The sequence below is a fragment of the Triticum urartu genome, chromosome 7A, assembly GCF_056163025.1.
Source record: "Triticum urartu cultivar PI428250 chromosome 7A, HENAU_Tu73, whole genome shotgun sequence".
NCBI lineage: Eukaryota > Viridiplantae > Streptophyta > Magnoliopsida > Poales > Poaceae > Triticum > Triticum urartu.
In genome coordinates this window covers 604,913,742-604,940,582 of record NC_141879.1, presented here as the reverse complement: position 1 = coordinate 604,940,582, position 26,841 = coordinate 604,913,742, and the positions used below count along the sequence as shown (strand labels likewise).

General features: G+C 42.6%; 1 pseudogene; it reads right to left on the bottom strand.

Annotated features, from left to right (window-relative positions):
- Window positions 1-22,812: 22,812 nt before the first annotated feature.
- On the bottom strand, window positions 22,813-24,427 carry LOC147960639 (uncharacterized; annotated as a pseudogene).
- Between the last annotated feature and the right edge of the window lie 2,414 nt (window positions 24,428-26,841).

Genomic DNA, 26,841 nt, shown 5'->3' with positions numbered 1-26,841 from the left:
AACCAAACAGATTAAGCTAACAATAGGGCACCGGCAGACGCTTCGGAATGGTGCGCATACTGGGGGAGGGAAGTCCAGGGTCGAGGGCAGCGGCGCCACCGGCGAGCGCGCGGCGTAGGAGGCGCCTCGCCTCCCGACCGAGCGACGTTGGGATCCCTCTTCTGTCTCGCCGGCGGTCGCTGCCTCGCCATGCGCGGCCCCGCGAGTAGAACGGTCGGGGCCCACGAGGGTTTGGGACGGAAACGAATGGGCTTGACTGCTCATGGGCTCAAAATGCTTTAGCAGAGTGGGGCCAGATCTGCCCGTATGAGTCGGCCTGGCCATAAAGGGGCCTGGCACGGCACGCTCGTGTCGGGCCGAAGTAGCTCGAGGATCGGCCTGGCCTGCAAACAAAAAGGGCCTGCCCGCTAATAAAAGGGCCATGTCTAGCCAGCCTTAAGTGAAATCATTACTTAAGTGGGAACATTTACAAAGGTGAGTCTAATCCGCCACATAGGGACGAACATATGGAATGGTTAATGGTTGCCGAGGGACAATCTGTTGCGGGTTATATATCCTCGCCTTCCTAATCCTCCAGAGACGGATTTTGCACTTATTGATGCACCCACACGTAGCTAGAACAAGAGAGTTGGTGCAGTAGCACATGCTACCAATGGACGCTCAAGCAGTTTTTAATATTCCGCTAAGTCTGCATGCGACCGATGATTATTGGGCATGGCACTATGAACGGACAGGCTGCTACACTGTACGTTCTGCATATAGATTATTGGTGCGCTGTCGCATAGCAGAGAGATGTGCTTGATGTGCAATGGCTTTGTTGTTGATTCATGGAGGCATGCATTGATAGAATGTAGGGTGTCGAAGTGTGTGTGGGCACTAGTTGATGAGCTCTTGCTTGAACATATGGTAATGTGCAAACTGGATGATGCAAGGTTGTGGCTTACAACTCTTCAAGAATCCAAGAACGAAACACAATTTGCAAAGATGTTAACGTTAGTCACTCTTTGGACGATCTGGTGGGCACGGCGGAAAGCGAAACATCAGCAAATTTTTCAGAGTCCGCTATCCACTACGATGTTCGTGAACAAGTATATGGAAGATCTTTTTTTTCGAAGGAACACAACGCATTCCATTAATATATTAAAACGCTGGACATATCGCCAGCTACAACATCTGATACAAACTTGGGAAATTGGCCTAGCCAATTTTCAGAACAGCCGGCTTCCATACAAACACCCTGTGCTGCTAAAGTGTGAGCCGCTACATTACATTTCCGTTTACAATGTACTATGGAAACATCACTTAAACCCACATGTAGGAGAAATTTAACCTCTTTAAACAATGTGGCCAGAGTTGATATGTCAGTATATGGAAGATCTTGATCTCATACCATGAGGGAAACAAACTAGCACTACAACGAAGAGAAGAATAGAAACAAGGTGGACCAAGCCACCAGCGGGTTTTGTGAAAATTCATGTGGATGCATCTGTTTCCCGGAATGATGTCATAGATTCCTGCTCAGTGATTTGTAGAGATGTCAGAGGCAAATATTTAGGGGCGTCGGCATTATGTTTTGAAGGCCTTTCGGATCCTGAAGTTTTGGAAGTTGCGGCATGTTCTAAAGCACTCCTGTTGGCAGCCGACTTGAACCTTCATTGAGTACGCGTGGTCACCGGTTGTCAGGCTACTGTCAATTATCTGAAGAGCAATTTTCGAGGACCTTCAGCGATGATAATAGATGAGATCAGGGAGAAGCTACGTTTTCTTCCAGAAGTTGAAATTGCATATGAAGGACGTGAAATAAATCATGAAGCAGATAGCAAAGGCAGCCACCACACTTCCCGCTGGTCGTCATGTTTGGTTTTTGAATACCCCAGATGTCGGTGCAACAAACCTGGGCGTATGTTGCCCGGACTGTACACATGCTCAAGAGCAAAATTGCTACATCCAAGACAAGGCCAAGCGGAAAGGGATAGCTCTTTGAGAAATCAAAGGGCGGATCAAGAAGACCAAGACTGACCAAGAGAACAAGATATTACTAAGGAAAAATCTCCCTTGCCGGGCAGGTGGGCCTAGCAAGGTCGAGGCCACCCAGAAGACAAGTCTCAAGATACCCCCGGCAAGCTTGCCGTGGACGCAGAGGGCGGGTCGTCCCCGCCAAGGCTCCACCGCTCTACCGCACAGTGACTCAGGTCACTTATCAGTGCGGTGTCGAGCCTCCAAGTGACTAGGTGGCTGCCTCCTAGCACGTGGCAGCCACTCGAGGAGAAGATCCACTCTACATGACACCCGTCCAGAGGCGTGTCAGGCGGACAGGGCGAGAGGTAGATAAAATGGCACGGCAAGGCTTGCCGGGCTACTCTGTGACATGACACTAAGCGGCACATTTAATGCGCCCTGACCTGTCTGTAGAGTTAGATATGATAGCACTGTTTGCTGTCTAATCAATGCGCAATGACGGACTTGCCATTGTGGTAACCCCTGGATCTATAAAAGGAGGGTCGTGGCTACCTTAGAAAGGATTCAGACCTTTGTACACTCATACGTGCGTAGCTGCTCTCGTCCCGAGGCAACATTGCCGGGCAAGAGCGCTGCATCTCCACCACGGTCCCCTCATCAATCCACCAAAGCAGGAGTAGGGTTTACGCCTCGTGGCGGCCCAAACCTTGGTAAAAACTGCCCGTGTCATCGTCGTCGCGTTGCTCTATGCTCTTTGCTCATTGTGCAACGCGCTCTTCCCCTTGCAGAACCACAAGGGGCCTGATACGTCTCCAACGTATCTACTTTTCCAAACACTTTTTCCCTTGTTTTGAACTCTAACTTGCATGATTTGAATGGAACTAACCCGGATTGACGCTGTTTTCAGCAGAATTACCATGGTGTTATTTATGTGCAGAAACAAACGTTCTCGGAATGACCTAAAACTTCACGGAGCAACTTTTTGGGAAATATAAAAAATACCTGCAAAAGATGAAGGCCAGGGGCCCCACCATCTCTCCACGAGGGTGGGGGGCGCGCCTACCCCCCTAGGGCGCGCCCCCCTACCTCGTGTGCCCCCTGGTGCCTCTCGGACTCCAACTCCAACTCTATATATTGTTTCGGGGAGAAAAAAATCAGAGAGAAGAATACATAGCGTTTTACGATAGGGAGCCGCCGCCAAGCCCTAAAACCTCTCAGGAGGGCTGATCTGGAGTCCGTTCGGGGCTCCGGAGAGGAGAATCCATCGCCATCGTCATCATCAACCATCCTTCATCACCAATTTCATGATGCTCACCGTCGTGCGTAAGTAATTCCATCGTAGGCTTGCTGGACGGTGATGGGTTGGATGAGATTTATCATGTAATCGAGTTAGTTTTGTTAGGGTTTGATCCTAGTATCCACTATGTTCTGAGATTGATGTTGCTATGACTTTGTTATGCTTAATGCTTGTCACTAGGGTCCGAGTGCCATGATTTCAGATCTGAACCTATTATATTTTCATCAATATATGAGTGTTCTTGATCCTATCTTGCAAGTCTATAGTCACCTATTATGTGTTATGATCCGTTAACCCTGAAGTGACAATAATCGGGATACTTACCGGTGATGACTGTAGTTTGAGGAGTTCATGTATTCACTATGTGTTAATGCTTTATTCCGGTTCTCTATTAAAAGGAGGCCTTAATATCCCTTAGTTTTCGTAAGGACACCGCTGCCACGGGAGGGTAGGACAAAAGATGTCATGCAAGTTCTTTTCCATAAGCACGTATGACTATATTCGGAATACATGCCTACATTACATCAATGAACTGGAGCTAGTTCTGTGTCACCCTAGGTTATGACTGTTACATGATGAACCGCATCCGGCATAATTCTCCATCACCGATCCATTGCCTACGAGCTTTCCATATATTGTTCTTCGCTTATTTACTTTTCCGTTGCTATTTCTATCATCACTACAAATTACCAAAAACATTACTTTTACTACTATTACCTTTTGCTACCATTACCACTACTATCATATTACTTTGCTACTAAATACTTTGTTGCAGATACTAAGTTTCCAGGTGTGGTTGAATTGACAACTCAGCTCCTAATACTTGAGAGTATTCTTTGGCTCCCCTTGTGTCGAATCAATAAATTTGGGTTGAATACTTTACCCTTGAAAACTGTTGCGATCCCCTATACTTGTGGGTTATCAAGACTATTTTCTGGCGCCGTTGCCAGGGAGCATAGCTCTATTCTTTGAGTCACTTGGGATTTATATCTGCTTATCATTATGAAGAACTTGAGAGATCCAAAAACCAAGATTTATCCCTCAACTACGAGGGGAGGTAAGGAACTGCCATCTAGCTCTGCACTTGATTCACCTTTTGTTTTGAGTAAGCTTGCGACGCCTAAACCTGCTTCTGCTATTCGTTCTGATATGTCGCATGTTATTGATGATGCTACTTCTACTATGCATGATACTTATGATGAAACTACTTCTATGCTTGATACTACTGTGCCACTTGGTGAATTTCTTAATGAACAACTTGCTAGGGCTAGAGAGATTGAAAATATTGAATCTGATAATACTGATGAAAATAATGATGAAGAATCACTTGTTATTCCTGAGGGTTATGTTTTTGATCAAGAAGCTTCTTTAGCTATTTTAGCTTGCAAAGATAGATACGAACTTAAGAGGTTATTAGCTAAATGGAACAAGCAATCTTTAAATGCTAGAATGAAACCTAGGCCTGCTTTTGCTACTTCACCTATCTGTGTTACCGATAAGGATTATGAATTCTCTATTGATCCTGATATAATTACTTTAGTTGAATCTGATACTTTTCATGGCTATGAATCTGAAACTGTTGTGGCACATCTTACTAAATTAAATGATATAGCCACCCTGTTCACTACTGATGAGAGAACTTGTTACTTTTATATCCTTAAAATATTTCCGTTCTCATTAAAGGGTGATGCTAAGATATGGTTTAATTCTCTTGATCCTGGTTGTGTGCGTAGTCCCCAGGATATGATTTATTACTTCTCTGCTAAATATTTCCCTGCTCATAAGAAACAAGCTGCCTTAAGGGATATATATAATTTTGTGCAAATTAAAGAAGAGAGTCTCCCACAAGCTTGGGGGAGGCTTCTCCAATTACTTAATGTTTTGCCTGATCATCCTCTTAAGAAAAATGAAATACTTGATATCTTTTATAATGGACTAACCGATGCTTACAAAGATTACCTGGATAGTTGTGCTGGTTCTGTTTTCAGGGAAAGAACACCGGATGAAGCTGAAATTCTATTGAATAATATGTTGACAAATGAAAATAATTGGACACCTCCGGAGCCAACTCCTGAGCCTATTCCTAAACCAACTCCGAAGAAGAGGGGTATTCAATTTCTTAGTCCTGAAGATATGCAAGAGGCAAAGAAATCTATGAAAGAAAAAGGTATTAAAGCTGAAGATGTTAAGAATTTACCTCCCATTGAAGAAATACACGGTCTTAATTTACCGCCTATTGAAGAAACATATGATCTTAATCCATTACCTATTGAAGAAACTCATGGTCTTGATAACCCGACATAGGTAGTAAAGGTAAATTCTCTCTATAGATATGATAAAGCTGAAATCCCATTTACTAAGTTTGCTAGCCCATGCTTACATGAGTTTGATAAATTTATGGCTAAGCAAGAAGACTTTAATTCTTATTTTGGTAGACAATTGAAATACAATTCAAATATGCTTGAACACTTGGGTGATTATATGGCCAATGTCAAAGGTGAACTTAAACTTATTAGTAAACATGCTTCTATGGTTACCACTCAAGTAGAACAAGTACTTAAAGCTCAAAATGATTTGCTCAATGAATTGAATAGTAAGAATAATGATAATGCTGTTAGAGTTATGACTAGAGGTGGTAAAATGACTCAGGAACCTTTGTATCCTGAAGGTCATCCTAAGAGAATTGAGCAAGATTCTCAGAGAAATGATATAGATGCACCTAGTCCTTCTAAAAGGAAGAAAAAGAAAAATGATAGGACTTTGCATGCTTCTAGTGAACCTATTACTGAAACACCTGAGAATCCAAATGATATTTCTATTTCTGATGCTGAAACTCAATCTGGTAATGAACCTGAAACTAGTAATAATTTTAATGATAATATTCATGATGATGCTCAACCTAGTAATGATAATGATATAGAAATTGAACCTGCTGTTGATCTTGATAACCCACAATCAAAGAATCAACGTTATGATAAGAAAGACTTTGTTGCTAGGAAACATGGTAAAGAAAGAGAACCATGGGTTCAAAAACCCATGCCTTTTCCTCCCAAACCATCCAAGAAAAAGGATGATGAGGATTTTGAGCGCTTTGCTGAAATGATTAGACCTATCTTTTTGCGTATGAGATTAACTGATATGCTCAAAATGAATCCTTATGCTAAGTATATGAAAGAAATTGTTACAAATAAGAGAAAGATACCGAAAGCTGAAATTTCCACCATGCTTGCTAATTATACTTTTAAGGGTGGAATACCAAAGAAACTTGGAGATCCAGGAGTACCCACTATACCATGCTCTATTAAAAGAAACTATGTTAAAACTGCTTTATGTGATCTTGGAGCCGGTGTTAGTGTTATGCCTCTCTCTTTATATCGTAGACTTGATTTGAATAAGTTGACACCTACTGAAATATCTTTGCAAATGGCTGATAAATCAACTGCTATACCTGTCGGTATTTGTGAGGATGTGCCTGTTGTAGTTGCAAACGTTACTATTTTAACGGACTTTGTTATTCTTGATATTCCCGAGGACGATAGTATGTCTATTATCCTTGGAAGACCCTTTTCGAACACTGCAGGGGCTGTTATTGATTGCACTAAAGGCAATGTCACTTTTCATGTTATTGGTAATGAGCATACGGTACACTTTCCGAGGAAACAACCTCAAGTTCATAGTATCAACTCTATTGGGAAAATCCCATCGATTATATTTGGAGGTTTTGTATTTCCTCTTCCTACTGTCAAGAAGAAATATGTTATTCTTATTATTGGGGATGTGCATATCCCCGTTGAGGTAACATAGTGTTATTTGAAATTTCTCCGGTTCCATGTTATTCGGAATGAGTTCGTTAACAAGACTTGATCAACCTTGTTAGTGGATTCCTTTTGATGATCATGAGATGGATGAAACCAGAAGGCACAACCTTCTGTACCCCACTTTTACTTTCTGTTATTTATATTAAATAAAATAAAAATAGTATTTTTCTGTCTGTTATCTGATTATCCGTGCAATATAAAAATACACCGAAAATAAAATTTCTCCAAATGCCCTGAAATTTAAATATGATTTTTTCTGGAATATTTGAGAATATTTGGCACCGAGAACACAGCAGGGGGTCATCCACCTGGCCACGAGGGTGGAGGGCGCGCCCTACCCCCCGGGCGCGCCCCCTGCCTCGTGGGCCCACGGTAGCTCTCCTCCACTTATCTTTTCACCCACACACTCCTTCTTCCTCCCCCAAACATGAATAACCAGCTCAAACCCGAGTCCAAGCTTGTTTTGCTGCCATTTTCGATCTCCTTGCTCAAAGCACCTCTCACAAAACTGCTTGGGGAGATTGTTCCTTGGTATGTGACTCCTCCATTGGTCCAATTAGTTTTTGTTCTAGTGCTTTATTCATCGCAAATTTATGCTGCCTAGGTGACCATGTTCTTGAGCTTGCATGTCAAATTTATATGGTTCCAAGTAGTTTTGATGCATGATATAGGCCCTAGGCACTTGTACGAGTAGTTGCTATCAATATTATTGAGTTTGGTTTACTTTTATTTTGAAGTTACTAAAAATTTCAGAATTTTTCAGAAAATGATGAAGAGATTTTTGAGGGGCTCATCGAGCCAAAGCTCGAAGGAAAAGGCACCAAAGCCTAAGTATAATCTGCCTCGCACCGCGGAGGTTCGGGCGTGTGAATGGCCTTCCGATGATTTCTTGAGAGCAGCCGGGATTTATGAGGATTTTCATGAATTGACTAAAAATGTAGGCCTCACCGCTTTCCTCCACGACCAATGCGATCAGTATCTCTTACTCACAAATACCTTTGTGCAAAACTTTCATTTCCATTCTAGGAGCTCACCACCTATGGTGGAGTTCCATTTATATGACGAGCATAAGGAGATGTCACTTTATGATTTTTGTCGGGTTTGTTTAGTCCCTTTCGAGGGCAAGACAGAGGAACCACATCACGATGATGTGGATGGGTTTATTGATACTATCACTGTAGGGGAAACAAGGAAGGTTTCCGATGCACGAATCACTAGTATACATTTCCCTGTTTTACGCTATTTTGCATTATTTGTTAGTCGTTGTTTAATTGGTCACGGAAACTGTGGAAACCTTAGTATCCCTGATATTATTATTTTGCTCCATGGTTTATACAGTGATAACTCTGTTTGTATGGGCGGCATTATTGCTAAACGGTTAAGTCTGAACCGTACCAAGGGCCCCATCTTTGGAGGCATCTATGCTTCACGCCTAGCTGCACATTTTAACATACCTATTAGGCATTATGAGAAGGAAGAAAAAGTGCTGCCTTGTGTTTATTTAGATTATAAGAGTATGGTGGCACATGATTTTATTGTTAAGAATAGGGAAGGAGAGCTTAAATAAAAATTGTTCTTTGATAAACATCATCCTGAGACTATTACCCTGCCTGCTCCTTCTTTGTTTGATTTATCTGCAGGCCAATACCTTGTTCCGCTGAAGGCTATTCACGCCTACCGGAACCCTACACCAGTCATGGAGCCAGAGCCGGAACCACAAGTTGATCCTTCACGACAGTCTAATTACCAGTGGGATCCGGAGATGATTGTTAGCCAGTGGCAATTGGAATCTTCTTCTTCTTCTCAGTACGACCCCAACTATTATTATGGATATCCACCAGGCCAGCCGTGGCCATAGACCAACTTAGGCCAAAAGCTTAAGCTTGGGAGAGTACGTATTTCCCACCGACATTACATTTATGTTCACACACTCATTGCTAGATGTCGGTGCTCATACTTTTTCCTTGTATCATCCATGCTAGTTTCTTTCCTTTTTATGCTTTCTTTTTGTGTGTTTAATAAACCTTAAGAAAAACCGAAAAAAATAGTTGTAGCTTTTAATTAGTTTACTTTCCATGCTTGTAGTAGTAATTAAAAAGAAAACCCAAAAATATTTCATGTTCTTCTTTTGCTTGTTGGGAGCTTTCCCGTGTAAATAGTTTTATTTCTTTTCTTTTCTTTGGGGGTCGATAGGAGAAGACCATGATTAAATTGTTGAAGTGGCTCTTATATGCATAAATGTTGATCTGACGAAAGAGCCCATATTGCTTTGTCTTCTCCTGTTTATTGAATGCTTGCAGATTCCAGCTTAGTCCAATGCACGTGCACTATTATTATTATTATTCACATCGTTCGGTTGTGCAAGTGAAAGGCAATTATGAAGATATATGATGGACTGACTGAGATGAGAAAAGCTGGTATGAACTCGACCTCTTTTGTTTTTGTAAATATGATTAGTTCATCGTTCCTGATTCAGCCTATTATGAATAACCATGTTTGGAATGACAATTAGAGATCATAGTTTCTTGTGCCATGCTTGATTAGCTATGATTTATAATGGTTTACCTTGCGTTCAAACATGCTATTAAAATGGTTATGATGTGGTATGATAGGGTGGTATCCTCCTCTGAATGATTTAAGTGACTTGACTTGGCGCATGTTCACGCATGTAGTTGAAACAAAATCAACATAGCCTTCACGATATTTATGTTCATGGTGGATTATATCCTACTCATGCTTGCATTCGGTGTTGATTAATTTTAATGCATGTTCATGACTGTTGTCGCTCTCTAGCTGGTCGCTTTCCAGTCTTTTGCTAGCCTTCACCTGTACTAAGCGGGAATACTGCTTGTGCATCCAATCCCTTAAACCCCAAAGTTATTCCATATGAGTCCACCATACTGATGACCCACAAGTATAGGGGATCTATCGTAGTCCTTTCGATATGTAAGAGTGTCGAACCCAATGAGGAGCAGAAGGAAATGATAAGCGGTTTCCAGCAAGGTATTCTCTGCAAGTACTGAAATAAGTGGTAACAGATAGTTTTGGGATAAGATAATTATAACGAGCAACAAGTAACAAAAGTAAATAAGGTGCAGGGTGGCCCAATCCTTTTTGTAGCAAAGGACAAGCCTGGACAAACTCTTATATGATGTAAAGCGCTCCCGAGGACACATGGGAATATCGTCAAGCTAGTTTTCATCACGCTCATATGATTCGCGTTCGGTACTTTGATAATTTGGTATGTGGGTGGACCGGTGCTTGGGTGCTGCCCTTACTTGGACAAACATCCCACTTATGATTAACCTCTATTGCAAGCATCCGCAAATACAACAAAAGTATTAAGGTAAACCTAACCATAGCATGAAACATATGGATCCAAATCAGCCCCTTACGAAGCAACGCATAAACTAGGGTTTAAGCTTCTGTCACTCTATTAACCCATCATCTACTTATTACTTCCCAATGCCTTCCTCTAGGCCCAAACAATGGTGAAGTGTCATGTAGTCGACGTTCACATAACACCACTAGAGGAGAGACAACATACATCTCATCAAAATATCGAACGAATACCAAATTCACATGACTACTAATAGCAAGACTTCTCCCATGTCCTCAGGAACAAAAGTAACTACTCACAAAGCATAAACATGTTCATAATCAGAGGGGTATTAATATGCATATAGAATCTGAACATATGATCTTCCACCAATTAAACCAACTAGCATCAACTACAAGGAGTAATTAACACTTCTAGCAACCTACTAGCACCAATCCCGAACTTGGAGACAAGAATTGGATACAAGAGATGAACTAGGGTTTTGAGATGAGATGGTGCTGGTGAATATGTTAATGGAGATTGCCCTCTCCCGATGAGAGGAGCGTTAGTGATGACGATGGCGATGATTTCCCCCTCCGGGAGGGAAGTTTCCCTGGTAGAACAGCCCTGTCAGAACCCTAGATTGGCTCCGCCAAGGTTCCGCCTCGTGGCGGCAGAGTTTCGTCCGAGAAGATGGCTTGATTTTTTTCCCATCGAAAGAGTCCATATAGCAAAAGATGGTCACCGGAGGGCCACCAGGGGGCCCACGAGGTAGGGGGGCGCGCCCAGGGGGGTAGGGCGCGCCCCCACCCTCGTGGGTAGGGTGTGGCCGCCCTGGTGAAGTTTTTGCGCTCAATGTTTTTTTTATATATTTGGAAAACATCATCCGTGAAGTTTCAGGACTTTTGGAGCTGTGCAGAATAGGTCTCTAATATTTGCTCCTTTTCCAGCCAGAATCCCAGCTGCCGGCATTCTCCCTCTTTATGTAAACCTTGTAAAATAAGAGAGAATAGGCATAAGTATTGTGACATAATGCGTAATAACAACCCATAATGCAATAAATATTGATATAAAAGCATGATGCAAAATGGACGTATCACATACCTACCTATATATGGTATCTACCTGCCGTTCCAAGTAATTTTGTAGGTGCCAAAGTCTAAAACTTCAAATAAATATCCTGTTTTGTATGCTTGAATAGCTCATGTATCAACTAGGGTTGTTCGTATCTTCCATGTTAGGCGAGTTATTCTCAAGAGGAGTGGACTCCGCTCCTCATCCACGAGATAACTGGCTGGTCACCGGGATGCCCAGTCCCATGCTTTATGCAAACTAAATCAAAATAATTGCAAACAAAACTCCCCCTGGGACTCTTGTTAGTGGGAGTCACTCGTTGTTTCAAGCAAGCCATGGATTGATGCTTGTTGGTGGAAGGGGGAGTATAAAATTTACCATTCTGTTTGGGAACCACCTATAATGTGTGTAGCATGGAAGATATTGCCATCTCTTGGTTGTTATGTTGACAATGAAAGTATACCTCTCAAAATATTATTCACCTCTATTTCAAAACCGAGCTCTGGCACCTCTACAAATCCCTGCTTCCCTCTGCAAAGGGCCTATCTATTTACTTTTATGCTGAGTCATCATCCTCTTATTAAAAAGCACCAGTTGGAGAGCACCGCTGTCATTTGCATTCATTATTGTTAGTTTACATTGAGTATGACTTGACTGGATCTCTTTTACCATGAATTACAATGTCTAGTCAGTCCTTGGTCTTTAAAGGTGCTCTGCATTTATGTTTTGTGGTCTCAGAAAGGGCTAGCGAGATACCACCTTGTTATATCATATTATGATTGTTTTGAGAAAGTGTTGTCATTTGAGATTTATTATTATTGCTCGCTAGTTGATTATGCTATTGATATGAGTAAACTTGAGACCTAAGCATTATTGCGAATGTGGTTAGTTATAATCTTTGCTGAAAACTTGAATGCTGGCTTTACATATTTACAACAACAAGAGCAAACAGAGTTTGTAAAATTTTTTCTTTATCACTTTCAGTTTGTCAACTAAATTGCTTGAGGACAAGCAAAGGTTTAAGCTTGGGGGAGTTGATACGTCTCCAACGTATCTACTTTTCCAAACACTTTTGCCCTTGTTTTGGACTGTAACTTGCATGATTTGAATGGAACTAACCCGGACTGACGCTGTTTTCAACAGAATTACCATGGTGTTATTTATGTGCAGAAACAAACGTTCTCGGAATGACCTGAAACTTCACGGAGCAACTTTTTGGGAAATATAAAAAATACTTGCAAAAGATGAAGGCCAGGGGGCCAACCACCTCTCCACGAGGGTGGGGGCGTGCCTACCCCCATAGGGCGCGCCCCCTACCTCGTGGGCCCCCTGGTGCCTCTCCGACTCCAACTCCAACTCTATATATTGTGTTTCAGGGAGAAAAAAATTATAGAGAAGAAGTCATCGCGTTTTACGATACGGAGCCGCCGCCAAGCCCTAAACCCTCTCAGGAGGGCTGATCTGGAGTCCGTTCGGGGCTCCGGAGAGGGGAATCCGTCGCCATCGTCATCATCAACCATCCTCCATCACCAATTTCATGATGCTCACCGCCATGCGTGAGTAATTCCATCGTAGGCTTGCTGGACGGTGATGGGTTGGATGAGATTTATCATGTAATCGAGTTAACTTTGTTAGGGTTTGATCCCTAGTATCCACTATGTTCTGAGATTGATGTCGCTATGACTTTGCTATGCTTAATGCTTGTCACTAGGGCCCGAGTGCCATGATTTCAGATCTGAACATATTATGTTTTCATCAATATATGAGTGTTCTTGAGCCTATCTTGCAAGTCTATAGTCACCTATTATGTGTTATGATCCGTTAACCCCGAAGTGACAATAATCGGGATACTTACCGGTGATGACCGTAGTTTGAGGAGTTCATGTATTCACTATGTGTTAATGCTTTGTTCCGGTTCTCTATTAAAAGGAGGCCTTAATATCCCTTAGTTTCCGTAAGGACACCGCTGCCACGGGAGGGTAGGACAAAAGATGTCATGCAAGTTCTTTTCCATAAGCACGTATGACTATATTCGGAATACATGCCTACATTACATCAATGAACTGGAGCTAGTTCTGTGTCACCCTAGGTTATGACTGTTGCATGATGAACCACATCCGACATAATTCTCCATCACCGATCCATTGCCTACGAGCTTTCCATATATTATTCTTCGCTTATTTACTTTTCTGTTGCTATTGCTATCATCACTACAAAATACCAAAAACATTACTTTTACTACTATTACCTTTTGCTACCGTTACCACTACTATCATATTACTTTGCTACTAAATACTTTGTTGCAGAAACTAAGTTTCCAGGTGTGGTTGAATTGACAACTCAGCTGCTAATACTTGAGAGTATTCTTTGGCTCCCCTTGTGTCGGATCAATAAATTTGGGTTGAATACTTTACCCTTGAAAACTGTTGCGATCCCCTATACTTGTGGGTTATCAGGGCCGATGGCCCCATAGGTGGCCGTGTTAGACCACGACACCAGACATTATTTGTATTGATGACATTGTGGAGTTTTAAATAAAGTGGGTACTAATATAAAAATAAAAATAAAAATATGTGACACTTGTAACAACCTAGGAGTTTTGTGTTCTTTTCATATACTCATTTTCTTCAATACATTTTTACCTCTTAAATCCCGCAAGACAATCATGAGAGCGGTGTGGTGAAAAAGGATGTATATGAAAGCAATTGAAGAGAATGTTGCCTTGCTAAATTAAATTCTGTTAGTAAGAGGTTGCAGGTGTGGAGTAGGAAAAAGTTTGGGTCTGTTCCTCGCACGGTCAAACAGCTTCGTACAAAACTTGACAGGCTATGGAGTATGGCACCTTCTCCTGACCAAGATAAGAAGATCCAGCTCACCTCAAAAGAATGGGACGAGTTTCTCCTTAGGGAGGAAATGTTGTGGAGACAACGATCGCGTGTCACACAACTTCAAGAAGGGGGACAAAATACAAAATACTTCTAGCAAAAAGCGACTTGGAGGCAGAAAAAGAACAAGATTAGCAAGCTCAAGGATCATGCTGGTAACTGGATCCATGACCTGGGTAAGTTAAGCGCCATGGTAAGAGAGTTCTTCATGAAGCTTTATGAGATTGACACAACTCTGAAACCCAATAACCTGCTGGAGCTGTTTGTAGCTAAAGTTACCCCGGAGATAAATGAACAGCTTTGTAAGGCTTTTACAAATGAAGAAATAAGTGATGCTCTCTTTCAAATTGGTCCTTTGAAGGCGCAGGGCATTGATGTGTTCCCTGCTTGCTTCTTTCAAAGGAATTGGGCTGAGCTCTGAACGGATGTGATTAGCGCGCACTACTAGGAAAAATGCTTATACATAGAATTTTAGCAGTAGCGCCTGTTTGGGCGCCCATGCTACTGGTATATATCAGTAGCGCCAGCCAAAATGAGCACTACTGCTACTGTATAGCAGCGCTAGTTGGCGCGGCGCGCGCTGCTGTTCAGCGGGCCGCCAGGCCAAAATGGCAGGCCACTTAGCTGTAGCGTGTGATGTGCGCTGGCGCTACAACTAGTGGGCTTAGCAGGAGCGCTGGCCCATTACCCCGCTGCTGCTAAGCCCACTCCCTCCCCCGCGCGCCGGCCGGCCTACTCACGCCCCGGCCTCATAACTCAGCTCACTCACACACTCCACACTCCTTCCTCAATCCCCCGCGCTGGCCCTCCTCCCTGCCGGCCGCCCTCCCCCGCGCCAGCCTCCTCCCCCGCCGGCCGCCCCGGCTTCCGCATCGGCTCTCCTCCCCCGTCGGCCGTCCCGGCCCCCGTGCCGGCCCTCCTCCCTTGTCGGCCGCCCCCCGCGTCGGCCCTCCTCCCGCGCCGCCCCCCCGCGCCGGCCCTCCTCCACCGAGAGGTACATCCTCCTTCCTCCTTCCTCCTCCTCCCTAGTTTCTTTTGAACCCTAGCTAGTTGAAAATTTTAGGGTTTTAATCTTAGTTGTTTAATATTAGGACAATATAGTATGAACCATAGCTAGTTAATCTTAGGATAATGTAGTATGACTCTTAGGATAATGTAGTATGAACCCTAGCTAGTTAATCTTAGGATCATATTTTGAACTATCACATTTGTTGTTATTTTTTAGTAAAAACAATTATTCCTGTTATATGCAAATTTGAAATGGATATTTTGAAGTGGATATATGTCATATTTTGAACATGTCACAGTCTTAGTTGCTTAACCGAGTGGCCTATGTTTTGCCAGAATGTTGATTCGTCCACGTTCTGGTAAATTTCAGGCGCTCGATATGTCTTGCTTTTAGGAAAGGTCATGCCGAATTTTGCTAAGTGTTTATTAATTTTGTTATCATAATTAAGCATTTTGTTCTCGACGTCGACAATGCCTATACCGCATCCTCGTCGTCGACTCGGCGGAGGAGGCCTGCTTGAGCAGAGGGGCCATGTCCGAGACTAGGCTCCGTCGGGCTGGTGCTGGGTTATGCTACCTTCCAGTGAGCGCGGCTTAGTGAGGAGCCAGCCCGTCGTCGACCCGGAGCGTCTTTGGTGGCGGTCACGTGGGCCTGCATCGATGCAGAGGCTTGAGTGCCCCGCGCAGGTGGTACAACACCGTGTCATGGAGGAGGACGTGCACGTCCATCGCTACATGGTTGCATTGGCAGATGGCAGGTTCTCCAATACCTGGCAGATTCTTCAAGGATCTCACCGGAGCTATGATCCTGTGATGGTTCCTTCTCTTTGGGTGTCCACCGCCCATGGCCCACTGAACCTAGAGGAGTTATTATTCGAGATGTATTAGTGATATTATATGATGATCTTTGCTACAAACTACTATATATGTATTCGATGATGGATTATTAATTACCTATTAGTTATTTGCTTATTGAATGCATGCTAATTTGAATGGAGTAATTTGTTTTATCTCTATTATGATTTAGTTTTGCTTATTAAATGCATGCTAATTTGAATGGAGTACTTTGTTTTATCTCTATTATGATTTTAGTTTTTCGTATTGAATGCACATCTGTTTCAACAATGAACATATAGAAAATGTCTGACGATGAAAGGGAATTCGCTATGTGCGAGTACTGCGAAGATGAGCGCAGTCTGTGCGACATGCCTCACCTGGTAGAAGGTCGGCGCTTCAGCATCAAGCTCCAGGAGACCTTCGATGTTGAAATGGTACACAACGACGACAAGTGTTTTTTGTTATTTTTTGCATGATTTCTCTGCTTCTTCAACGTGTAATTTCCGTCTTTTACAATTCGACTAGCTTATCCCATGCCATATGCAAGACGCTATGTCTTGGAGAAGATGGGTTTTGAAGATCATGAAAGCATGGAGACAAAGATAATTCAACTAAGGACCCATCATGGTTATGTTTTTGCTGTAAATCTATACAATTCTGTGAACTCATCCAATTTTGGTTGCCTGAATTGGGAAGCACTTTGCAAGGCGTATGATTTTCATGAGGGTATGCTTCTCATCTTCGATCTTGGTGATCCTGACATCGACAAAAAGAATATGACCATTTGGGTCCTTGTTGACACGCTTCCAGTTCTACCGCTATGTGAGTTCCTCAAACGTATTTATTAAGTAATTTATATTGTTTATTTCAAAATAGTTGACAGCTTATTTTCATTCTTCAAAAAATGTACGGAAGATGGTAGACAGAACCTACTACTACAATGATGAAGCACAATTAACTTATAAGGAGAAAGATGGTCTTATCGCATTTTTTTACTGATCTTGAGAATTACAATAGCTATTATCAAACTCCTCCACATTATGGTCAATACGTGCCACTAGTGCACGTGTTGAACTACTGTAACATCAATGGAGATAGCATGGTAAGATTTTCTACTATTATGACATCCGTGCATCTTTTGCATAAATTCTTCTAAAACTAAACTACATTGCCAACTACAAAGTTATTACTATGTTTTTGAACAGAAAATCCCGATGGATTGTGTTCCTCATCTGATGTTGCCGAGAGGTCGCATTAATGTTATGAGCTTACGGCCACCACGACCAGGTCAGCCGCGTATCCACATCACTCCTGTCCATACCGGATTTCTAAAAACAAGGAAGCCATGATAATAAATGATTTTAAAAAATGTTTCGACCATCGTAGAGAGCTACTTGGAAGCAACATTGTGCGTAGGCCAAGACTTGGAGGCAGGACGATCTCCGTTTTTTATTATGGAGAGTCCATTTTCCTTAATGGAGAGTCAATGCCTATCTTGTTTTATGATATTTTACCTAAGAGAGGGTAGAGTAGGCCCTATGAGAGGAGTAGGTCCTAGGTAGAATGTGTTATTATGTGCTACAATGTGTTAGATTTGATGATGATGATGAGGAGGAGTTGTGATTATGACTAGTGACCAACTTGTTATATGATGTCTTATTGACGAACATTGTTTGGTGATGATGACTAGTGGTAATGAATATGCTATTTAAACAGACTAGTTCATGATGAGTTGTTATTGTATAAAAGATATATCTGTTTAAACATGTACAATGCCAAAATGCGGAAAAAAACATAAATTTTACCAGTGGCGCGGGCCAAAATATTACCAGCAGCGCTCATTTACCAGTAGCGCTTTCCAGAGGCGCGCTACTAGTATCTGAACATACCAATAGCGCTGGCCTAAACAAGCGCTACTGCTGCAAAATAGCTGTAGCGCCGTAGCAGTAGCGCGGGCACCCGCGCTACTGGTAGCTAAAAAACCAGCGCTACTGATAAGGTTTTCCCTAGTAGTGGCGGTGAAGAAGTTCTTTGATGATGGAATCATGCCAGGAGGAATTAATGACACGATGATTGTCCTTATTCCTAAAGGTAATGCTCCTGAATACTTGAAAGATTTTCGTCCAATAAGCCTGTGCAACGTCATCTATAAAGTGATCTCTAAATGACTTGTTAACCGCCTTCGACCTTTCTTGGATGAGTTGGTGTCAGAAACACAGAGTGTTTTCATTCCTGGAAGACTCATCACGAACAACACGTATATCGCCTTTGAGTGTTTTTATAAAATCCAACACAACAAGAACGCTACCAATAGCCATTATGCCTTTTTTTTGAACAACAAAAGGCACACTAGGCGCCAAACTTTCTTATTTCAGCTCAGAAACACCGTACAACATGAATTACAAAGCCCTGAAATTGAAAAGTAGAGAGAAGAGAAACTACAGGGCAAGTCATATTCCGATGAGCTGAAGCGAAACAACATATATCAGGTTCTACCACTGATGTTAGAACCTGGTGAGCTACATTGTGTGCAATACCATTGATCTCCCTAGAGATGTGAAACACCTGGGACTGAAGATCTGAGGAGTAGCAGAAGAAGTCAGCCAGAATTTTCCTTATAGTCCAAGGAGTAGTAGATTCCTTAATCTTTCTGCTAGCCGCCCATGACGCCAAAGACAGATTGTCAGTGAGGAAAGTGGGCTGAGAAATGCATAGCTGTTTGGCCACTCTAGCCGCCAAAAGAAGCGCCAAAGCTTCAGCTTGTAAAGGTGTATCTGTGATAACAGTAGAAGCTTGGATCTGCACATTGACCTCCAATTGGTCTTGTGGTAAAGAGAGGTAAATTCCAATTCTAGTAGCAACAGATCCTTGAGTCAAGCCTTGAATTTTTTTGCATCTAAATGCTGCATCAGAGTATACTTTTGGTCCTGTAACTTGAAGATCAGACTTAATCGTTTTCCCCTGCATAGGAATCTGATTAGTAAGAGGTAAAACACCGACTATCTCATTGGATTTGAGCTGAGAAGAAATATGTATAGAATCATCGAGTTCATTACACAGGGCTATAGCAGCAGTGTTAATATGTTAAGGAAGAGATTTTTTCCTACTAAATAAATAATCATTCCTAGCTTTCCAAAGACACCACATAAAGTTGAGAATGTTGGGTAGAGAAGCATGAGGATGATTCATATTAATCAGAGCAAGGAAAATACTGTGAATATTAGGATTACTTTGAACTAAAATATCCATTGTAATGCACCAAGGATTCAGAAACCAAGCAGCTCTAGCAAAATCACAAAGAAAAAATAAATGCATCTCATCCTCAGGCTTACCGCATCTGCTACAAAGTTGAGATATGTGCACGGAGAAGCGGCCAACTCTCAAACCTGTGGGAAGAGCTTTTCTAAGAAGCCCCCAAGCAAAAGTTTTTACCCTGGGAATCATCATCTTTTGTTTCCAGACCTCATTTAGAAGATTCTTGACCTGCAAAGAAACCTGAGAAGGTGCAAATCTAGGATTGGCATGAATATCCCGCAAACACAACTTATAAGTAGATTTACAAGTACAAATACCATTAGGGGTAAGGTCCCAACACAGAATATCTGGACCGTCCTCTTGAATAATATCAGTCTGCATAATAGTAGAAGCAAGAGGTTGTTGGAAAAGAGAGTAAATAAGGGTAGAATTCCATTCTTTCCTATCAGGAACCCAAAGATCTTTAACAAGAGAAGGGTAACTATATCCTGAAGGTTGAATAATAAGATGATCATAAATAGCATTCCAACGCAAGCACCAAGGGGTGCTCCATATAGAAATATTACCTTGAGTAATCTGATAAAAAGAATGAGCTTTGAGTTTGGGCAGTATTTTGAGAATGGAGGACCAAAAAGCTGATTTTGGATTAGAAGGGCTAGCAGTCCAGATGGAAGAATCATGGAAGTATTTGGACTTAAGAACAAGATGGAGATGGGAAGAAGAATCTTTCGCTATACACCAAGCAGCTGCAAGCATCAGGCCTTCATTAATGGCTTGTAAGTTCCTAATACCAAGGCCACCCTCTTTTTTAGAATAACAAATATCCTTCCAAGCCCTAAGACACAAGCTTTTGCTCGAATTATGCTCTCTAATACTTGTCCACCAAAAGTTCCTAATAATAGCAGTGAGTTTGGCTATGAACTTCTTAGGAAATAAAATATTAGCCATATAGTAAACAGGAATACCAGAAAAAACTGATCTAATCAATTCAAGCCTAGCTGCATGAGAGAGCAAGTTGGCCTTATAAGCAGGAAGCTTATTCATGAATTTATCCAAAACAAAATTGTAGGCCGCAGATCTATTATTAGCAGGAAGAATAAGAGGATGACCAAGATGAGAAAAATTAGCATCCATGTTAGAAACAGGAAAAATCTGCTTAATATCTTGAATAACAGCCTGACTAACATGAGCACTAAACATAATAGCAGACTTGGCCCAATTTGGAGTTTGAACTGACATGGAACAAAAATGATTGATAATGTTGGCCATAGCATTAGCTTCCTGAACAGTAGCTTGACCACATGCCAACAAATCATCTGCAAACAAAAGAGAGTGAATCGGGGGGCAATTTGGTCCAAGCAAAATACCCTGAAGACTATGAGCAGCTAAAGCTTCGTTAAGAGCAAGAGATAATTCATTAATGGCAATAACAAACAAATAAGGGGACATAGGACAACCTTGACGAATACCCCTAGAACTTTTGAATTTATGAGAAGGCCTACCATTAATGACCACAGAAAAAGTAGGAGAAGAAATGCACTCATAAATCAAATTTATGAAATGAGCATGCAATCCTTTACGTGCAAGAGCTGAAACAATGAAGCTCCATTCTAAATGATCGAAAACCTTAGCAAGATCAATTTTAAGCATGAAAGCAAGGTGATTCCAAGAACGAAGAGCAAAAGAGTGAGAAATCTCTTGAGCAATAATGATATTGTCACTAATTCTTCTACCTTCAATGAAAGCTTGTTGAGCAGGGTCAATATAATCTGGAAGATGAGGCTTAAGACGATTAGCTAAAGATTTGGCAATGATTTTATAAATAACATTGCAAAGACTAATGGGACGATAATCCATAGGAACCTGAGGAACAAGTTTTTTTTGGAATGAGAGCAATGTTTGTATCACTCACGTGAGAGGGCAATATACCTGTTCTATAAAAATTGACTACCAATTGAGTGACATCGTCTCCTATCCAATTCCAAGTAGCCAAATAAAACTCGACATTAAAACCATCTGGCCCTGGAGAAGCATTCAACTTCATGTCCTTCAAAATCTGCAAGACCTCATTTTTATCCGGAATTAAATAAGTAGGGTCCAAAGAGCCCTCCGGTAATTGAGAAGCAAGAAAAGGTCTACCATAGTTGATATGAGTGGAAGAGAAGATATATCTGAAATAATTAACAAAGGTATTAGCAATGAGACTAGGCTTAAAATGCACAATATTATTTTCATCCTTAACCGAGCAGATAGTATTCCTTTTCCTTCTCTTAAGCACAGCTTGATGAAAAAATTTCGTATTACGATCACCATCAGTAGCCCATCCCTTCTTACTTCTTTGCTTATAAAAACTATTCAGTTTAGAGAGAGTTTGCTCATACCTGAGAATAAGCGAATTTTCTAAAGCATGATCTTGCTGATTGATTGGAAGCTCCTGAATCTGCTTGATACTAGATTCTAGTTCCTGAAGCTCTTGCTGAAAAGGTTTCTTCTTCCTACACCAAGTTTTCAAAGCCCCTGCCAAAGAAGAGGTTTTTGCAACAAAAGAGCCTGCTGTAGCATTGTTCCAAGCAGACTTAGCAAAACTACTGAAATCCTTCTCCATTAACCACCAATTTTCAAATTTGAAAGTCTGCTTCGGTTTAACAAAACTACCATCAGTAGAAATAAGTATGGGAGCGTGGTCACTAACGATGATAGGTAAATTAAGCACCTTAGTATTGGGGTAATGAGCACACCAATCAGCATTAACAAGACAACGATCCAAACGTCTGTAAATAGGATTAACAGTGTGCTGCCTATTGCGCCAAGTGTAAGCAGGACCACTAAAACCGATGTCAGAGAAACCACAGTTTTTGACAATAGAACGAAAAGCAGACATACGAAAATAATTTACACTACCATTACAGCCATCTATATCATACAAAATATCATTAAGGTCTCCCATATAGATCATGGGTTTTCCGAGGTTATCATACACAAAAGTGGGAACCTGATTCCAAATGGCACTAGTCTGCCTATGATAAGGATCACCATATATACATATCAAACAAAAGTGAACCCCCGAGGCTATATGAACTACATTGGCTAGGATAAAGTGAAAGGAGGAACTATGAACAGAGATTTTAAGATCATCATTCCACATAAGCCAGAGCCCTCCCGAAGCACCTCTAGAAGGAACAACAAAACTATTAGCCACATCAAACCTATTAACAAGATCAACCGAATGAACCTTCAAAGATTTGATTTCTGAAACAAATATTACCTGAGCTTTCGTAGAACGGATCAGATTTGCTAGGAACAACATTCGATCGCTACCGAGGCCCCGGCCCATACCTCGGCAATTCCAAGCTATGGCTTTCATGGCGCCCGAGGCGCGTTAGGGCCATGCGCCGCTGCCCGAGAAAAGGATTGCGCTAAGTTCCTATCTGCATCATCATCCAACTCCATGTTATGTCCAGACTGATTCTTGTTGATATCCAGTGTACTAGAGTCATCTTGATTTTCCATTGTGACTTGAGCTGTAGGGCTACAAATGCTACCATGAACATGTAGACCCTTGTGATGGAGGCGATCAATGCCAGGAGGAGAGAAAGCCCCCTGACGGGATCCAACTGTACCCTCACTGACAGACGGCGAAGGTGTGCTCAGGGTCGAGGGATCATAGCTTCCTCCTTCGTGCTGACGAAATGCCATAACTGATAAATGTTCAGTGCTATCTTCAAAAGACATGCTCCCCAAATTTTTGCATCGGCTTGTGCACACATTATTGCTACTGTCCAGTTGAGCCGATCCACTGTCGCGCTTCCAAGTGGAAGAACGAGCACGATTGCGAAGAAACCCATGGAAATTAGGACGCACACTTCCAGATTCGCCGTTCGGAGGAATGTCCCATCTGTTATTCCTAGATCGATGGTAGCTCCGTTGAGATGTTGTGGATCCAGGAAACTCAGTGCCCCCCAAAAAAACTCCTCTGACTGAACTCTTTACCATAGTGCTGGCAACACCGTCACTAAGAACAGGGGCGGCTCCCACACCACCAGCTGGATTGTCCAATGAAAACTTGCGTGTCTGGCGGAGCACCGAGTAAGCTTGATTGACTGGCAGCCTTCTTCGCCGGAGGAGAGGGGATACCAAAAAGTGAGGCGGATGTACGTTTGGGACTGGATCGAGTAGGCGAGGGAATGGGATGGCGGGTAGGAGAAGGGAAAAGCGCTGTGCCCGGGGAAGGGGAAGGACAAATAGTGACATTTGCACCAGAAACTTTGTCCTCCAAATGCATTTGAATAGCAGAGGTAGGGGAAGTCTGCACAAAGTGAGATGAAGGGACAACGCACCGACTAGGAATATCTGCGAGGCGAAGAGGATTATTTTGGGCAGTCTGCTGGTCCAAATCTGGCTCATATCTCTGTCCCTGAATATGCATCTCTTCAGCAGACGTGCACCGAGAGCCTGGCAACTGCTGAGATAATGGGCCCGACTGTTTTGCACCCCCTATCTGCTCCGGGTCAGCAAGAGCACCACTTTGCTACACTAAATGCTGAAGAGATTCAACTTGCCCTCCTTGTACGTAATTGCTTTGCCCAACATCTGTCTCCTAATTACCTGCATCTGGTAACACCGTTGTATCCATTAAATCACCACTTTGACTCTGCCGCTGACTGTGAATGAACTCTCCTTCCATTATTTTATTTTGTTCATTAATTTTCCTTAAAGATAATACCTTTTGATTTCCTTTTTCAGCAGAATCCTCTTCTGACATCTTTCCTTTTCCTTTGGGATCCTCTATGAACTGCTTCTGCAACCTTGCTAGCTGAGGATTGATGAAAGATGAGAATGAATTTGCTTCTGCCTGAACATTTCCTCCTGAAAGAGTAGGAATCAACTCTGCATTAGTCATCCACTGCCCAAATCTATTTGGTGAGATTTCTTCCAAAGAAACTATAAACTTTATCTGACCAAAGCATATGATCATGTGGACTGGAGTTCCCTTGAAGGAGTTCTTACCAGATTCGGGTTCTATCAGAAGTGGAAAAATTGGGTGATGACCTGTGTTCGGTCTGTGAGATATGCAGTGAAGCTAACACTACTAGGAAAAGGGCTAAAGATAGGATTGACACTAATGGCGCACCAGAGAAGTGGTGCGCCACTACTATATTCTAATGGCGCACCAGGTAGAGATACGCCATTAGTGTGGAAGACACTAATGGCGCACCAGGAAAAAGGTGCGCCACTAGTAAAACAATTTTTTTTTTCATTTTTTCAAACATACTAATGGCGCATCCTGGCAAAGTGCGCCATTTGTAGTTAGAACTACTAATGGCGCACCGGCGACAGAGTGCGCCAGTAATTTTTTTTTAACTTTTTGGCAAAAAAACATTCTAATGGCGCACCGCTGCTGGGTGCGCCATTAGTAAGCTTCCCCCCCACTCCACCTATTCCCCTCCCTCCCTTCCTCCCCACTCGACCTAACCGTACGCCCCCTGCGCCCCAACCGTACGCCGCCGCCGCGCCTGCATGCCCCCTCCGCCCCCTTCGTCCCCTGTCGCCGCCGCCCCGATCCCCGCCCCCGCGCCCCTCCGTCCCCTCCGTCCCCTGCCGCCGCCCCGACCCCCGCGCCCCCATGCCCCCCACCACTGCAGCTCCCCCGCGCCGCCGCCCCCACGCCCCCGCGCCCCCCACCACTGCAGCTCCCCCGCGCCACCGCCCCCACGCCCCCGCGCCCCCACCACTGTAGCTCCCCCGCGCCGTGTCTCATGTCTGCCTCTCCAACACCACCATCGGCCGGCCCTTCATATCAACCCTCGAGCTCTGGCCGCTCAACGGGTCGCTGTACCGCACCGACACAGAGGCCCGCGCCTTCCTCGCCCTCGCCGCCCGCATCAACTTCGGCGCCCCCTCGCCAGATCCAGTCAGGTCTGCCTCTTCTTTCTTTTCCCCCATTTCTTTCTTCTTCTTCTGTTGATTTGAACATGTAATCATTCAGTTACTGGATTCATACAGTATATGTCCATACCAAATGGTGAATTATTTTTTTAACCCGAATTTTGTCACCTCCAGCAAATTTAACCCGAATCAAGATAAGATTAATAGCCTACTCGTACTTAAGATTTGGAATGCCTAGGCCACCAGAATCCTTGCTCTTACAAACCATGCCCCAATTTGTCAAGTGATGTTTTTGGTTTACCATCCACATCCCCCCCAAAATAAATATGACAAACATCACTTTTAACCACTGTATTCCCTCAGACACTGCAGTTTTAACCACTGTAAACTCCCTGTGGCATGAATTTCCCTAGCAGCGAGTTTCATAACAGACAGCAAGGAACAAGGGATTGAAAAACTGCTAGCCTGAAAAAGAACTCATATTTCTCATCTTTTCCTCAGAGAAAGGTTCCCTTTTAACCACTGTGACAATACAGAATTCACCATTTTTACTCCAAAAGATAGCCTGCAGAAGAACTCTTCTCTGGATCAGAGAGCAGATAGAGTTTGTTTCTAAAAGGTTGAACAAAGATGGATGTTGGTCTTTCTTAGGGTCATAACCAAACAAACTCACCCATTTTCCCTTTTAACCACTGTATAATTTATGTTGAGAAACCGGTAAGGGTTCAAACTTTTCCTTGTTCAACCCCAACCAAGGTTCCACCATCAGAATCTGTTTTTCCAAATCCTCTTAACACTCCAACTACACTGGAGGGATTTGATTTCTATGTAGCAAGTCACAAGCCTTTCTGTTTGTAATTATACTTATCCAGTTACCATCAGGCAGTTGGCTGGGATTCATCCATAACAGAAACATCAATATTGCCAGGCAGGGAAATGTCAGGGTGTTCATTACCAAAAGCAGCACTGTCTAGTTCACGTGCACCAAAACATCTTTTATTTTCATTTTTATGTTTCAAAGAATATAATTTTCTTCTTCTTGTTGTTTTGGTCATAATCAATTACAGTTCTTAGAGTAAACACATCCATACCAAATGGTGATTTTTTACTTAAATTGCGGTCCATCAATTTAACCCAATTTTGTCACCTCCAGCAAAGCATCATTTTTTTGTTCTTGGAAAGCATCAGGCTAAGATTAATATCCTCCTTAAGATTTGGAATGCCTAGGTACTCTACTACTCTGCCGCCGCTTCTTTCTTTTTCCTCCTTTCTTTCTTCTTCTTCTGTTGATTTGAACATGTAATCATCTTTCCAGTGTTGCTACTCTTTCTGAAAATCATTGGATTCGTAGAGTAGCCTACATCCCAAATGGTGATTTTTTTAACACAAGTAAATTTTGATCAACCAATTCAACCCAAATTTTGTCAACTCCAGCAAAGTAGTGTCTTTTTTGTCTGTAGATTAATATCCTACTTAAGTTTTGGAGTGACTAGGCCACCAGAC